This window comes from Grammomys surdaster, unplaced genomic scaffold (assembly GCF_004785775.1).
Source record: "Grammomys surdaster isolate TR1022 unplaced genomic scaffold, NIH_TR_1.0 97, whole genome shotgun sequence".
Taxonomy (NCBI): domain Eukaryota; kingdom Metazoa; phylum Chordata; class Mammalia; order Rodentia; family Muridae; genus Grammomys; species Grammomys surdaster.
This window is the reverse complement of record NW_021604576.1, coordinates 17,879,017-17,896,198: the sequence shown is the minus strand read 5'-3', so window position 1 is coordinate 17,896,198 and position 17,182 is coordinate 17,879,017. Positions and strand designations below refer to the sequence as shown.

The 17,182-nt window shown below is 42.6% G+C and overlaps 1 protein-coding gene across 6 annotated transcripts in view; it reads right to left on the bottom strand.

Moving 5' to 3' along the window:
• Bach2 (BTB domain and CNC homolog 2) overlaps nucleotides 1-17,182 on the bottom strand; it is a 335,112-nt gene that overhangs the window by 138,717 nt on the left and 179,213 nt on the right. For 5 of the 6 annotated variants that reach the window (XM_028780742.1, XM_028780725.1, XM_028780734.1 and 2 more), the window contains exon 3: nucleotides 12,679-12,828. The gene's annotated coding sequence lies outside the window, so the exon portion shown is untranslated. Of the gene's footprint in view, nucleotides 1-5,853; nucleotides 5,949-12,678; nucleotides 12,829-17,182 lie in introns of those variants that run through there. The other variant, XM_028780780.1, reaches the window with a different exon arrangement.

Here is a 17,182-nt window from a genome sequence, read left to right as displayed (position 1 = left end):
GCTCCCTTTCCAATCTTAATGCAAGAAGAGGAAGAGAGAACAGTAGACATGGGTGGGGCGGTTAGAACAAAGGGGGCTCTTCAGAATGGAGAGGAAGCTAAAAAACACTTTAGATGCTGTCAAAGCTCTTTCACCAGGGTTCAGCTCACAAGAGCTTGGAGTTGTAGCTCGATAGCAGGCTGTCACCAAGGAGCCAGGAAAAAAGCCATGTAGTAACTTAGTAGTAAACACCAAGACACACATACAATTCCCTTACTGATGTGGACGGAAGGAACACAGATACAACGTGACCTGAAGTGAAATCTGATGGAAACAGGCACATGCCAGTGTAGGCAAGGCTGACTTCCCATACAGCTGATGAGTAAGCGGTTTTCTGTAAGCCCAGGCTTCACAGATGCCACTTCAGAATCACAGACTGACAGCCACACCCATGCATAGTGGGCATGGAACCTAGGGCCTTGCATGTCTATCACTGAGCTGCACCAGAGCCCCTTGAAATATTTTAAAAGTGGGTATGCTTGAATAAAATAGAAAATACATCATATTTAATTGAATTCTCTTCTTCCTGCCCTCAAACCTAGTTTTCCAAGTATGTTGGCTTTCCTTAGTCCCATGATTAAACAAATAAAGTCTATAACTATGGCTACAAAACACAGATGGAATTCTGCCTGTGACACAGCATTATTTAGGGAAGACTAAAACTCAAATCTGAGTACCACCTCTGATGTCTAATGTGCTCTGTGTTAGGAAGATGGTGGAACACCTGCCATTTAAATTGTGTGGAGCTAACCTGCAAAGCCCATGCAGCTTATCCCCCAAGAGGCTGTTAAGGGGTGTTTCGAGAAGGACAAAATGTGGTACATTCCTGAGAAAGCCACCCTGATGTTTCAGACTACTCTTTCTGGGGCACATTTCGTTCCTAGCCAAGGACTAAGTGACTGATTCCAGAGTCCCTGTGATTGGCTTCTTCAAGGACTGGCATCCAGACTCGAACCAGACAAAAGGAGACCATCTCATGTTCAGTAAGCGAGGAGACGGTATCATCACTGATGTTTGCCCTCCTCTCCCAATTCCTGCCCAGAACGCTAAGACAGATCAACCCACAGAGTCCTACTCTACTGCAGGGGGACAAAAGGACATGCTATGAGAAAAAGAGTTCTTACGCAATCCTCTTGCCTCAGTCTCTCCAGTAGCTGGGATGACAGACATCTTCTACCTGATCATGGCTACCATGTGTTTAATGACAGTGGGGCTGGAAGTGAGGTGAACAGTATTACTGAGGAGGGCAAGGGTTAGATTCTTACAACAGAGAAAATAAAATCATGATAAATGTACGTTGATCCCCTATCGCTACCCAACTCGTGCAAATAACACGAGAAACCCAACACTGACCAGATCACAGAAATCAACTCATACTCATACCTTATGGTTGACTCTACATGTCTGTCACATCTATAAGCTAACAACAGAACGGACCATTGACCCTTCCAGGTCCCACAGCCAGTGACGTGTATCCTGTGGTTGGCTATATGGCAACATCCTCTGCTTTGTGCCTAGAGCCTTCTCCTCTGCTGCTCTCATTCCAGCACAACGCCTTCAGGTCTGTCTAAGTAATGTAATTTACTTGAGTGGAATTCCCTTGGTAGCCCGTGCAGCACTTGGTGACAGTGTCATTTATACTCTGGTGTCACGGCCTGACACTGATACATTGGCCTTCCTCACTCATTCACAGCAGAGCATGCAATTTCACCTTCCGCAGTGCCCTACTGCAGCACGCATGAACAAATGTGCTCTATTCAGCCCCTAATTACAAGTCTTGGTTGAAATGCTCTCATTAGATTTATATTTCGTACTCCAAATGTCAATCTTATTGAAAATTTCAGTTTTTCTGAGGATTTATCCATTAGCCATAAACTCCAAAGCATTTCATGACTGAGAGCATTAAACTACCAATTCGGACATGCACTTAAAATACATCATTAGAGTAAATCTCCATTGCAAATTCTTTATATTATTCAACCAAAGGAAGGAATAATGGGCTCAGCCTAGCCACTACCCTCAAACTGCACATGAAGAACAGGTTAAAACCAATGTTATGTACAAAGAAGTAGAATGTATCAACGGGATGAATTTCACAATCTTTGTCATTCCTCCCAAAGGTGAGGTAGGAAATCACAGCCAGAGTCTAATTTACCACCTTTTCCAGTCTATAATTCTCACAGAAGCTTCGGTGGCAAAGTGCAGTGAGGCTGGCAAAGATAATGGTGTGCATGTGTGTGCGTGTGTGCCTGTGTGTCCATGCATGTGTGCCTGTGTGTCCATGTGTGTGCATGCCTATGCATGTATGCCTGTGTGTGTATTTGTGTGCATGTGTGTGTGCATGTGTGTACATGTGTATGTCCATGTGTATGCATATGTGTCCATGTGTATGCATGTGTGCATGTGTGAATGTGTGTCCATGTGTGTGCATGTGTGTGTCCATGTGTATGTGTGTGTCTCCATGTGTGTGCATGTGTGCTGAAGTTATGCTGTAATGCTAGGAACTCTGAAAGTCACCTGGAAGGATTTGCTCTGAGTAAAAGGATTCTTCCATTTTCTTAAGAGAAAAACAAAACCATACATAGCACGGTCTGGATACAATGTGGGGGACAGGATATGGCTGTAAGAAAAGGGAAATTGTCTTGGTCCTTAACCGGAGGAATGTCTGTCCCCACTACAGACTGCCAGGTACTAACACTAAACCCCAGAAAATCTGCTGATCTTAATATGTATGCTACAATCAACCTTGGTACCTGGGGTGGCAGAATACACATGAAAAGGGATTCTGTAGTTAAAAAAAACGCAGACTGGCAAACCATGTTCACTGCTCACAGCGAACCATCGCTGCCTCTGCGCTGTAATTTCCCGGCTTATTGCTCTCATCCATCACTCCCGTCGGGTCCCAGGTGAGGCAGAGTCACGGTACTGTCACGATTTCTCTTTTAATTTGATAAATGAGAACCAGCAGCCCAGAAGGTCACAGAGGAGGCTGAAGCAAAGTCTCATCTGAACTCTCACTGTCCAATCCCAAGGCTCTGCAAGGGTGACCACGAATTATGTGCTGCTTATAGCTATACCCTTATATTATGAAACGATTAATATATTTAACTTGTAATCGAAATCTTTGTTGGGAAGAAAAAGACTGAGCAGGGCAAGTATACACAGAATAGAAAATAGTTTAAAAAACTATGAAAATGAACGCACCGCTGACTCTCTTCTGCCTGTTAGCGTTGGCCATCCCAAGGATAAATCGGTACCCAGAACTGCATATGCAGTGTTTTCACTAGGGAGCAACACTACAATGGAAGCTAATTGCTCCTGAAATTTTGCTAGTTCCTACCTGAAATATTTAAAAGATTGCTTGATTACAACATTAGCGTGGTCGCTTTTCCTAATGTACACCAGCAGGTACTACAACGAATACACACAGATGTCAGAACCGAAATATCCGTGTTTAAATGAAAAGCATAGTGTGAGGATAAAAATAACCTAATATGCTCAGTATGAATCTACAAAGGAAGGAGTGCACACCGTGTCCATGTCATTACAAAGTAAAATAACCTGACAGGCAGTGTTAGTAGGCTATTACAAAAAAGAAGAAAAGAAAAAAAAAACTGCTCTATAAATGCCCTCACCTTCTAAATGAGGAATGCAGAATCAGAAGTTGAGCTTTTGTGTATTAAATCCTAAAATTTCTACTCTAAACATACAGGAGAACCTCAAACGCCCTGACATGCTCCGGCACACCTTCAGGATGCGGGAGCATGAATGAGCGGCACCAGCATAGCTCACTGCGCACAGCTCCGGCTTTGTGTCTTACATCATTACCTCATCAAATCCCACAGGCACCCGATGGGGCAGGTACTGAGCCTTTTCCCATTTTCAGATAAAGATGCTCAGGTCTAGGGGTAGAAGCGGACGGACCCAGGTCCACAGTCTCCTGGCTAAGCTTTGTGCAGGGGTCTGTCGTCTCCCACAGCTCTGGCCTCAGGTGCAGTGCAGGAGGACTGCCACCGTCAGAGGAGTGCGATTTGCCGCCCTCATTGCTGAGGCTTCTGAATGACTGCCTTTGAAAGATGTCTCATGAAGAGGGCATCTTGACTCATCTATTTCATGGACCGCATCAAACTGAAAAGCTCGGTGTGCTTGCAGACACTCCTTCTCTGGAAATGCCACCGCTCTTCAGGCGGTGGAATGGGACAGCACCAACTCTGGGATCACTGAGGTACAAATTTCCCTGTCAACACTGCCGACACTTCTCTTTGGTGTTTCGTCTAGCCACAGATGGAGACGTTATCACTTACTGTGGTTGCAGGAGACTCTGAAGCCAGATGAAGGGGAGTTTTTACTTGGTCAACTGCTCCTCCATCATCCGTGTTGAGGGAAAGTGCCCCAGGACAGGTGTGCGTTGGTTCATGTTCTCCTCCACTTTCCAACACAGCTAAGTGACCCTCTCCTCACTACTGTATGCAGTCATAAGAAATAACTTTCTAGAAATAAGCCTTGAAGATGGATACTGTAAAATGACCTTTCAAACGAGGCCAGTACTTTTTAGACAGAGTCAAGGATCTCGCCACTTCTGTCACCAAAACAATTCGTGTATGTGTGAATTATGACTTTCTTCCTTTGGAAGAGGAAAAATGACCCACTATCATGTGTAGACAAATAGAAAAAAAAAACCTAGGTTGCCTTTGCTATTTAAACAGAGACATTTATTTCCTAATGTACCACTTATCAGACAGATGCAAAGATGTGGGCAGGCCAGTCATCAGAATTAACAGAATGGTTTTGCTTGCACTACACATTCTGATTTGTATGAATCTTATTTTTAGCCATGCACAAAGGGCAATAAATGGAAAATCTTATTCTAACCGCTACTTTTTCTGAACCTCCCACACTGCTCCACCTACCGCACAGCTTCACGAATGTAAAAACCCAGCCTGGGGTTTGTCCTAACAAGGGATGCAAAGTGGCTAAAATGTGTGACATTTTTTCCAGTTACTGTTTATACTTTCATTCTTTTTCTGTATCAGGACTTTCATGGAAAACAAGGTTGATTTATCTCTGGGCATGCTCCAAATCTTAAGGTGGTATACAATTCAGTGCGCAGATGGTTCTGCTGTAAGCCACATGCCAGACAGACCCTGGTACATAAATGTTCACCAAAAACTCTCCTGTGAATCAGGATAAGTGACATTAGGACAGGTGACACCATCAACATTTTGTCTTGAAACAACAATATTTAAAAGAATCTTCTGCTTAACAGCTGTGATGTCAGAAGCCTACAGTTATAAAAACAGGTGTTGAGGAATGGCTTTTGTCAAACTTACGCCAATAGCACTTGGCTTCTGTCTGCTTTTAGCCTGCAGTGGCCAGTGTCTAGCAAGAAACATCAGACCTTCATTAGCCCTTCCCTTCTTTGTAGCTTTCTGTCTGCTTTCACTACTGGTTGCCCATTCCCCAGGCAGAAACTGATTAAGGTTTAACTATCATCCAGATGTCACGACAGAGTGAGGTAACTGATGCTCACAGACAACTACATCGACAGCAGTAAAACCAAACGAAATCAATTAACAATCAGAGAGGATGTCTGCTAGTGACACACAGAAAATAGAGGTATCTTTTTGCTTCTAACCTCTTCAGATTCTTAAGAAAAAGTTACTAAGGTCTCAAAGTATCAATGAAAATATCTACGCTCCTGAGCTCCTTCCAGCCCAACAGAGAAGCTACGCAGGTAGTGGTTAATATTTTAAGTCTAGTTCGGCAAAATAGTTGGCACACAAAAGAAATCAAGTGTGAGAAAGGCATCGTTACCTGTGCACTGGCTCATTATCCAGAAACTAGAGGAACCGGCCCATCATTCTCTGGTAGTGAACGTACACCCTGCGGGGCTAAGACCTTCTTCTTATATTGTGGTTCTAGAACTGACGAGAAGTCTCAGAAAATCCTTCTGGGGCTTTAGTCCACTTTCGTCAGCTTCTGACTTGTATAGTAAAAACACATGGAATTAAGTATTATGAAAAAGTGGGTCATACACCACTGAGAAACAACCACACCGCCCCCAAATCAGACACCAAATGACTGTGCTGTGACAGATGGGAGGGTCTGAGCACAGTGAAAGCAAAACTTGTATGTGGTGAGGCACAATTCAGTTTTCACTAGTCTGGGTTAGAGAAAGTTAATCTCCATGTCAATGACAAAGCTAACTTGCTTTTAGCATGCTCTTGAAAGCATATGACAAATATCAGTTGCTAATGGAACCAGAAATTAATATATAATGTCACCTGCGATCTGAAGGATGGTTTCTGGCTTAGCGGTGTGGCTATCCTAGCAGCAGGTGTTATGACTCAGTGAAGCAAGGCGACCAAATCGAAAATGAAGAAGCCAAATTCTCATTATCAGTATTAACATCTTCTACACCAGGGGAGGACCAAGGTACTGTTTGCCACGGCCCCACACCTGTACTCAATCGGATAGCAAACACAATTGATATTTACTTAAGTGCCATCAATTGCTGGGTGCAGATGGTAAAATAGATCCAGTAGAATGTAAACATTCGTTCCCTGACCACCCGACAGCCACAGAAATATTCACATCAATCTATATAGGGTTCTTGTTCCCCAAAAGACACAGAAGATCTGAAGGGATTCAAGGAAGTCTCCCTTTTAAAGGAAGCTATTATCTTATATAGGGAAAGATAAAAAGCTCGAAAGACCCATTTTGTAATCCAAATTGCATTCAGCAGCTGCTTACTAAATACTTCCTATTCTAAGGTAAGGAAGGTGGATGGTACTACTCAAGAGTCTTAAGAAACCCCTTAAGTCGCACCTGGTCTTTCTTTCTGTGTTTTAGAACCTCCTTAACCCCGGCTATGTGTGAGGAGTCTACCCCAACCCTACGTGGAAACCCCCTCCCTCCACAGGGCAATAAGAACTAACATTCTTGAGAACCTCGCGCCAGAGCCCAGTAGTCTGAACAGACGCTGCTTTTGGGGGCTTGTGAGGGGACTAGAAGGAAAGGCCGAGGGAAAACTTTGGTTGAGAACAAGAGAAGGGAGGAACTTGGATGGAATTAGAGTTTTGCTGGAGTGTGTATTGTTTGGCTTGTGGGTAAAGACTGGGAAAAGGAAGCCGTCCCTGTACCCATCAATTTGGCTTATTGTACGTTAGGTATAACCTTCAAAGTAACCAGACACCGTCAGTGGATCTAACACTAAAACCATCTGTACAGAGAAAATCTTTCTTTTATGATCCCAGGAGCTGCAAAGGCTTTGCAAGTCCATCCAATATGTTTTTTTTCCTTTTAAATCGATTGTAGGAATGAAAATGATGGTTGTCAGAAGTGTCCTCCTGATAAAGGATACTGGTGAGTCCACACATATCTGTAAAAGCTGAGTAATGGACCCTGGAGGGAAAACATGAAAGAGGAGCTCTGCCCTATAAAATGATGTCTGATTAGTGCTGCTATTTCCAAGTGCCATCAAGATCTTCAGTATAATCAGTGCACAGCATTGCTTTTGAATTTAGAATTCTAGGATAAAAACAGTTTGGAACAACACACTAAAGTACCTGATATAGGTAAGTGGTGTCTTTGTAGCTAAATTAAAGGGAGCATTTGTGTTTGTTCTTTTATGTGACTTTGCAAGTTATGTAGAATAACATGTATCTAATGAAAATTCAGACCACTTATAGAAGATGACATCATTGAGTGTGTGCGGGCTGTGTAAATGCACACTGAGGTCCACATGGTAAAACTGGCCGACACACTTCTCAAAGCAAACCTGCTGTTAAGGGAACCATGACTTTACTGTTTTAAAGAAGGAATATAAAGTTACCTCTGCTGTGCCACAAGGGAACAATTCTTTTGGGATTCTGTCTTGTTCTAGAAATTAGAATAGTTAATACATAGGACTTATGTAATTATCTGACTTGATGTCAACCAGGTGTAGAATAAGGGAGAAATCTAGTCCCAGTAATTTCCCATCTACAACTCAGGGCTTGGATAACCCCACTAGCTTGTAGAAATTCACAGATGCTGTCCTGGGGCAGAAGAGCGGGGACACATTCAACATATCCATGCTCTGCAGTTTATGCCACCAGGGCTGCAGATACCAGGCCCTCTTGTTATTGGCTGAATGGGGGTTCCTAGAAGGGCAAGCTGCCACTTCGCCCTTAATGTGAGGGTGAGGTGATCTGGTAGGCAAGTATAAATCGCTTCACCAAGATTAATGTATGAATGAAGCCAGTTGGCACAGAAAGACTGGAAGCCTTTCTCCACCTGGGTTTCATCTAACAAAGAGAGCATGTGTAAAAAGAAGCCTGTAAAGTACAAACGTGGGACGTGTGCCATGAAATGTCCTATAAAGGGCCATGTGCCTGGGGCCTAACACCTTGGGGGATTTCCTCCCAGTTCACTGACCCACCCATTGTCTGGAGAATGCTTCCACTGATTCTCTAGACATTTTCACTATCTCTGACATCCCCTACACCCCAGTGTAACACAATGCCAATGCTGAACATAGAGGCTTTCATAGATCTCAAAAAGGCACGGCTTTCTCTCTTCTTCTCCATCCCCCTTCTCTCTCCAGCACTTTCTACGATCGACAGCTTGCCTACCCAGTTGCTTTTCTCTAAGACTCTAATAAAATGATCATTGAGCTTCTGAGTCTGTTCTTAAACAACCCAAGTGCACGCGCGTGTGCGGGTGTGTGTGTGTGTGTGTATGTGTGTGCGCACCATGGTACAGGTGTGGAGGTCTGAAGGTAACTTTCAGGACTCAGTTCTCTGCTTCCATCAAGTGGGTCTCAGGGATCAAACCGAGGTTGTCAGGTGGTAAGTGTCTTTCACTCTGTGCTATCTTGCTGGCCCCGAGTCCATTTTAAAAATCTTTTTATTAATGAGACCAAGAACCCACAAAAGGGAAGGAACCCTGAATTCCCCAGTAATAGTGATAAGTGTCATTTCACTAGTGACAGGTGCAGCCACAAAGCCACTTCTCTAGCACTCAGCAGCTTGGAGACCTGGAGTAAACTGATAAAGCATTTAGGCAGCTAAGGTTATTACTTGGTAGGGAACTTTATGGCGCGCTACAGCTCAGCTTATTTGGAGACTCAGGGGAAAGCCTCTGGAGGCTGTGATTAATATATCAACATATATTCCCACGCTGGCAACATCACTTCTCCTGAACTACTAGCATGCATAAAAAACAATTTGATGGTTCCATGAATAGAATATAATTGTGAACTGAGTCTATTATAAATGATCAAATCAAATATTTTCCAAAAACAATCAACAGAAACAGCTCCAAAATTGTGTGATGGTCCCGAATGACCGCAGAGGCTAAATATACTGGTCCTCAGGGTTAGTTTAGACATCACTCCTGAGAGCAATTATATCACAGCTTACAAATTATTCCTAAAACACACACGTCGCCATCCCTGATCTCGAGCTGTACTTCAAAGCAATAAAAAAAAAACCTGCATGATATTGGTATAGAAACATACAGGTTGATCAATGGAATAGAATTGAAGACCCTGAAATAAATTCACACACTTAAGGATACTTGACTTTTGACAAAGAAGGCAAAACCATACAATGGGTGGGGGGAAGCATCTTGAACAAATGGTGCTGGTCTAACTGGTTGTCTGCATGTACAGAAATGCAAATAGATCCATATTTAACACCCTGCACAAAACTCAAGTCCAAGTGGATCAAAGACCTCAACATAAAACTGGATACACTAAATCTAATAGAGAAAGTGGAGAGTAGCCTTGAACACATGGGTACAGGAGTAGACTTTCTTAACAGAACACCAATGGCACAGGCTCTAAATCAACAACTGCAAATGAGACCTCATGAAACTGAAAAGCTTCTGTGAGGCTAAGGACACTGTCAATAGGACAAAATGACAGCCTACAGATTGGGAAAGGATCTTCACCAACCCTACATCTGACAGAGGGTTAATATCCAAAATATGTAAAGAACTTAAGTTAGATATGAAGAAACCAAATAACCCAATTAAAAATGGGGTACAGAGACAGACAGAGAATTCTCAACAGAGTAATCTTTAATGTCTGAGAAGCACTTGGAGACAAGTTCAACTTCCTTAGTAAAACGCAAATCAAAATGACCCTGAGATTCCATCTTACACCCATCAGAATGGCTAAGATCAAAAACTCAAGCCATTGCACATGCTGGAGAGGATGTGGAATGAGAACAGTCCTCCATTACTGGTGAGAGTGCAAACTTTTAAAACCACTTTGGAAATTAATTTGGCAGTTTCTCAAAAAACTGGGACTAGCTCTACTGTAAGACCTAGGCATACCACTCCTAGACATATACCCAAAAGGTGCTCCACCATCTCACGAAGACACTTGTTCAACTACCTTCTTAGCAGCTTTATTTATTCATAGCCTGGACTTCCAGAGGAGGGAGGGGGACATCAGTTCATCTACAAAACCTTCAACTCAAAATCTGTCTTGCCTGTAAGATGTACAGGGATAAAGATGGAGCAGAGACTGAGGGAACAGCCAACCAATGACTGCCTCAACTTGAGATACATCCCACGTGGGAATGCCAGCCCCTGACACTATTAATGACACTCTGCTATGCTTGTAGATAGCAATCTAGAATGACTGTCTCCTGAGAGGCTTCATCCAGCAGTGGATGGAGGCAGATGCAGAGACCCACAGCCAAACATCAGGGGCTGGACCTAGATCCCCCACACATTTGTGGCAAATGTGCAGCTTGACCTTCATATGGGCACTCTAACAAGCGGGGCAGGGGCTGTCTCAGTCTGTGTTCCATGCCACTGGATCCCAGTCCCTCTCTCTGGACTGACTGGTTGAGACTCAGTGGGAGAGGATGTGCTTCATCCTGCTGGGACTAGATATCCCAGGATAGGGTACCCAAGGGGAGCTCTCCTTCTCTGAGGATAAGGAGAGGGGGAGATGGGGGAAGATATTTGTAAGGGGGGGGAGGAGAGGAGGGAGAGGGCCTGAGATTTGGATATAAAATGAATAAAAAATTATTGAAAAAAAAAGGTAGCAGGATGAGAGAGCGGTGTCAGATGGCACTGCAGCCTCTCAAGCTGTGACTTTGCTGCCAAGGACCAACATTCTTTAAAGAAAGACAGCTCTGCTGTATAGCTGTGTTTTTTTTTTTAAATTATGTTAGACTGTAACATAAGATCAATCATTTTTAAATGCACAGTTTGGTGATATTTAAGGACATATACATTACCATGTAACTAACATCACCATCCCTACCAAAATATAACCTTTCCAGTTCACACACTGTACCCATTGAACAATACACCCCTCTCCTCTGCCCTCCTGCTGGCAGCCACTATTCACCCTATGGATCCTGTGAGTCTGACAAGCGCAGGTACCTCCCATGAGCAACAACACTAAGTATGTCTGGCCTATTTCATTTAGCATAACATAGCCAGGTGGCAATTACAGTATTAACAGTGGCCATTCTCAATTCTAATAATAATACTAAAAGAATAGCAAATTCCAAGTGCTACTTTGCATGACAACATTTACCACATCCAAGGAAGATATTATGAATCATAGTGCCTTACCACAAATTTAAAATGCTCAGCAGTTTGTCAGACATTTCCTAGACAGGACAGTATCACCATTGCCGTTTTATATTCACATTTATTTAATGAAATGAAAGACAAGTGCTTGGAAATGTACAGCATGCTCAAAGGCATGTGTGTGTATCTGTATGTCCGCTCGCTTGTATCCAAGTGAGGATCTGCTTAGTCAAACTCTTCATGGCTTTCATCAGTTCAGGGTAAGCTGTCTTTGTTTTTGGCACTTAAGTAGTTAGACTTTTGGAAGCTAACATGGTAACAAGCTGACCTCAACGTACGAAAACCCATAAAAACTAGGCCTTGCTCACCGATTATTTCCTGGAGGTGTACCTCCCTTGATGTGCCTCTTGTAAATGAAGTTACATTTTGGTGTACCAGAGAGGGATGGTATTGTGATGATTCCCTTTGAAAAAGAGCAACAGATTCTCCTTTTGACATCAAACATGGTGTGCACACCTGTCAAGGGACTGTGGCCCTTACCTCAAGCTAATAGCTGCACCATTCCATTATTCTGACCTTCTAAAGGCCAAGGCAAAGAATGGCCAGCACTATAGGAGGAAAGCTGGTGTGTAACTGCTGAACTTCTGAGTTGAAGCTGCTGTGCAGACCTTAGAGCTGTTTTCTGAGGTATATGTCAATGTAAAGGTTCAGCCCCTTAATGTATCCAATATGAAAGCATATAGTTTCCTGCCTTTGTCATTCACTCCTCTAATACATTTATGTTAAAGTGGTGATTCTCAAAGTGAGGGCCTTGGAGCAACAACATCAGTGTCACTTGGAAACTGTTAGTAAAGCAGATTGCTGGCTGGCTCCAGATCTGGCTCAAAACTGCTGGTGTGACTCTGATGCAAACTAATCCTTAAGAACCAGCGGACTAAGGAAGTACTAATACTGGGATTCCAGCCCTTGTTTCTTGCCTCATTTACGTTTCTCATGATGCCTTCTTAAAGTTAACTTTTGTGTGCTTGGATTATTGATATTATCGCCTCATATTTACCCTTGTTTGGTTAAAGAAAAGAAATCTTAGTAAAAACTTACATATAATTTCCCCAGGTCCTGTCCTGGCTTCGAGTCTTAGGATGCCGGGAACTGGGCAGAGGAAGAGATGAGAAGGCTACAGCAATCCATTCAGACATAGACCCCCAAAACTCGGCGAGGCAATCTTGTGATAGATCAGTGAGTGTCCACCTAGACCAGAAGCAAAAGCCTATTAGCAGAGTAAGTGTTGCACATGGTGCCTGTACCTCAGAACCTCTACTTGTCTCTGAGAACAAGACAGTACTCCATGGTGGTTCTGGTGTTCCTCTCCACCGAACTACATCAACAGAGTAAGACAATCCCCCTCTAGGTATCAATATCTGAGCTCTATTCAGGCGGAAGACCTCCTCTCCGGGTCTTTCCTGCACATGTGTACTCTTGAACCCACACAGCTTGGAGGTGGCTATGATCCAATTATCCTGATCTCTCCTGTTGCATCCCAGAAGTGCTCTTCAACAAATTCAAATGCCTGCGTAGTGGTCCTAACTAGAAGAGGTTCTAGATTAACTTGTAAATTCTGACTGACAGCGAAGCCTCAAAAGCGTTCATTTTCAAATCCATATGATTGGGTTGGCTTTAGCCCTACCTTATGTCCTCATATCAAGTTTTCACTCATAAGATTAGACTTACTTACTTCCTCTTCTCTGATGATGAGTTAATGTTTGTTGTAGAACAGGTAAAAACAGGTAAGAGTATATAAGGAAAAATAATCAGCAGTGGTAACCTTGACTAATAGACGACTAAGGATGTTTTGTTGTTGAAGCTCGCTGTCCCTTCAGTTAAACTTCTGGGGTTGGGTACACCACACACACATGCACACACACACACATGCACCCATGCACACACTCCATGACCTGAAAAGTGTTGGATTTAAAATTGGATTGTGGGCCAGTATTCCTTTGATACACAAACATAGAGATTTATTATTTATGAAAAAATGTGAGTTACATGACAGAGGGCATGTTCCAACATTTCTACAGTTATTAAAAACACACTTTTTAATCTCTCTGTAGTATTATAATATTTCACAGAAACACTAACTATTTCTCTCAAATGAGGACTTATCAGTTGTTTTCCTTAGTTGTCACTGGAAGTGACAGCAAGGGTCACCTGAGTGTCAGGCTGCCTGAGTTTCTGACCATTTCTTGGGACCCTAGAAAGATAACGATCAAGCTGTAATGTGAACTTCAAGGATGTCCTCACAAGTTTTTCTTTATTTTCTTTTGAGATTTTATATGTTTTTAATTTTATGTGTATGAGTGTTTGCTTGAATGTATATCAATGCACCATGTGCATGTAGCCCTCTTGTATACAGTGCCTGTGTAAGCCAAACGATGGTGTCAGATCCCCTGAGACTGGAGTTACAGATGGTTGGAGCCTCCAAGTAGGTGCTGGGAACTGAATCTGGGTCCTTTGGATACAGAACCAGTGTTTTTGTTTTGCTCCCTAAAAAATGATTGTTTTTTAAATTAAGATTATAACTATAACATGTCTTTCTTCTTTTTCCTTCCTCCAAAGTCTTCTGCACACCCCTCCAAAATCTTCAAATTCATGACCTCTTTTTTCACTAAATGTTATTGCATGTGTATGTGTGAATGTATATACATATATCCCTAAATATAGCCCATTCTGTCCGTCTAATGGTACCTGAATGTATATTTTCAGGGTTGTCCATTTGGGACTTAAAAACCAATTGGTGTGCTCCTCCCTGGGGAGGACTATCTCTCCTGCTCCCCATGTTCCTGGAACAGAACAACTCTATTCTTATCTATAAACTCAACTTCTGTGTCCAGGACATACAATAACATAGCTGAGATATGAGGAATCAGGGTGTGAACACTTTCGATTTTATTTTGAGAGTGAACTAAATTCATCTCTTCCAGCACAATCTTACATAAAAGTCTGTGTTGTCCTATCACAATGATAAAAGAAGGACCAAAAAACCAAAGCTGTATCAAGAAGTAGATTATTTGTTCACTGTGACTTCATTAGAATTCAGGGAACACTGTCCTGATAATTAGGAGCCTAAGAGGGAAGAGTGGCTTATAAAGGTGTGTCCTTTGTCGTGGCCACCAGGTCCATAATTATTCTGTGAGTTCACCAAGCTTATAGGGTATACATACGAAGGCGTGGGGAAGAGAGCCACAAAGAACAGACTTGGTTTCTTCTAATTGCTTGGGGGGACAGAGAGGGAATAAAAAAAAATTTGCCACTAGTAACAGGAACACTTAGCAGAAGCTCCTCGGATGCTGAAACTGTACAACTAGCATTTGCAAAGCTAATTACAAATCTGGATTCTCTCATTTTAAAAATATACTTCAAAGCCGCCCATGCTGAACCAAAGTCTGTGCAACTGGCAGATTATCAAAGTGTAAAAAAAAAAATTGCACCACTTGAGCAAAGCAATAGCTTTCAATATCGCTAGCTCCTGAACTGCAAAATGCCACAGGCCCCAAACTAGCAATGCCACATGGTTGTATTATCGTACATTTACAAGAGTTTACTGTCCCTAAGTCCAGAGAGAAACAGCCCTCTGTGACAGGTGCTCTGCCTCTGAGCCTAATTCTTCACACAGGTTCTTCTTAGGATTAAATGAGGTGGAGAAAATATATATGTATATGAATATATGTGAACATGTGGGGATTTTTTGGGTTTTTCAAATTATAAGACACACATTTAATGTTAAAAACCGTCTTGCTTTTTATTAACAATGTTGCCAGGCATTAAGGTTAATAATTCCCATTTTACAGTGAAGGAAAGACACAGAAGGAGGTAGCCAATAAATGAGTGAATAAATAAATAACAGGTTAAGTATTAGATTTCTTAGTTGGTCACAAACTAGCTGAGTGACTCTCTGGGTTATGAGATGAGTCTGAGGGCTTGTTGAGGCGGATAGTTCTGTCATTTGGGACATGGTCATAACAGTGGTATGTGAGCCTATGGAATGATCCTTAGAAAGTGGCATCTCCTCAAAGTCAAGGTGCCATGACACCTAAAGCACCAGCCACCAATATCAGCTGAAGAAAGGGCTGGGAACCTTAGGGAAACAGCCAGTGCCCCTAAAGTCTCAGAAGACAGTGGAGAGATTAGAGCACAAAGTCTTTGTTAACTCTGGCGCTTTATTACTTCAACAACTGGTATAGCTAAGCAAATTTTTATTGGTGTCTTGCTAGCAATCTGATTGCTATTTGACCACTAGTCTCAAGCAGGTATGTAAATAGGCTGTTTGTGTTAACTATATGCTATGGTCACTAGGGATGTTCTTAAAAGTCCTGAGGCAACTACTTTAGGTCTCTATGATAATGGAGACCTCAGTATTTGTAAGCACAGCACAGCACAGCACAGCAGCCTCAGGGCGGAGACCCAGTACCTGGAGTCTACCTGCGAAGGATAAGAAATTGACTTTAAATTAAGTTTAAATTTAAATAGCTAAATGCGGATAGTGGACAACGCAACTATAGGACACTGCTTTTTTGGAGGTCTTCCAGGCCCAGTGGCCCACAGGATAGCATATAACACCTCCATTCAGCCAGTAAGCTATCTGAACTGTCCTGGCCTCTCAGGCATAAGAGAACACTGAATGCTTCCTGCCTCAAAGGCATTTTCTAACTAGATTGGTTTCTGAAGACTCCACAGACAAAGTGGCTCACTGAACAGTTCTTAGGAAAGGGCAGGTGATGTGCTGTGGTACAGTTATACCAAGCACGACAACACTGCTTTTTCATTTCTTCATATTTACTGTTAAGAGAAGCTGGGGGGAAGTGCAGAAGTCAACACGTGAGTGGTTTCTATTCATTCATTTCCAAATAAAGTAGCATACTGCAAATGTGGGAAATTATCTGTCTATAATTCCCTCTTGCATAATCTTAAATTTACTTAAAAGAAAGAGTCGGCAGGACCTGCATTTCTAAGGTAGGAAGAGTAAATGGTATTTAATTACATAAACAGTCAAAAATGTGCAAGAGGGTCTCCAGCTGTAAACAGTGGGCAAGGGAACATTTGTACCAATTAGCTATGAAAGATTTGGTTTTCTGGAAAGTTGCATAGACAAGGCTGATTGCGTTCTTTATCCCCGACAGCTTAACTCTTAGCTGTGATGGTCTTAGTGGGCTTAATAGGATGTGATGAGCTACTTTCCAGGAGACGGCAGGTGGAGGGATTTGCACCCACACATAGATCTCATACGAGCAGAATAACTTCTTCCAAACAGAAAGGTAGCTCCGGGCTTGTCTCTCTTCCAGCACTGATCCTCTGCAGTCTTCCTGAGGTTAATTTCTTCCCCTAATTGCTTCTTCCCACCTTCCCAGGATGCAGTGTAACACAAAGAACAGAAAATAAAGTATTCAGAACATTGGTCCATGTCCGTGCTGAGCCTGAATGCATGCTGGCTAACAACCACACATGGTGGCACCATGGCTTAGGATTAAGAGTTTCTGAGCTCATTTTCTCTCCTTTATCAACGTTAACTCATGAAGTGGAAGACGCACTCCACACAACAGCAGGA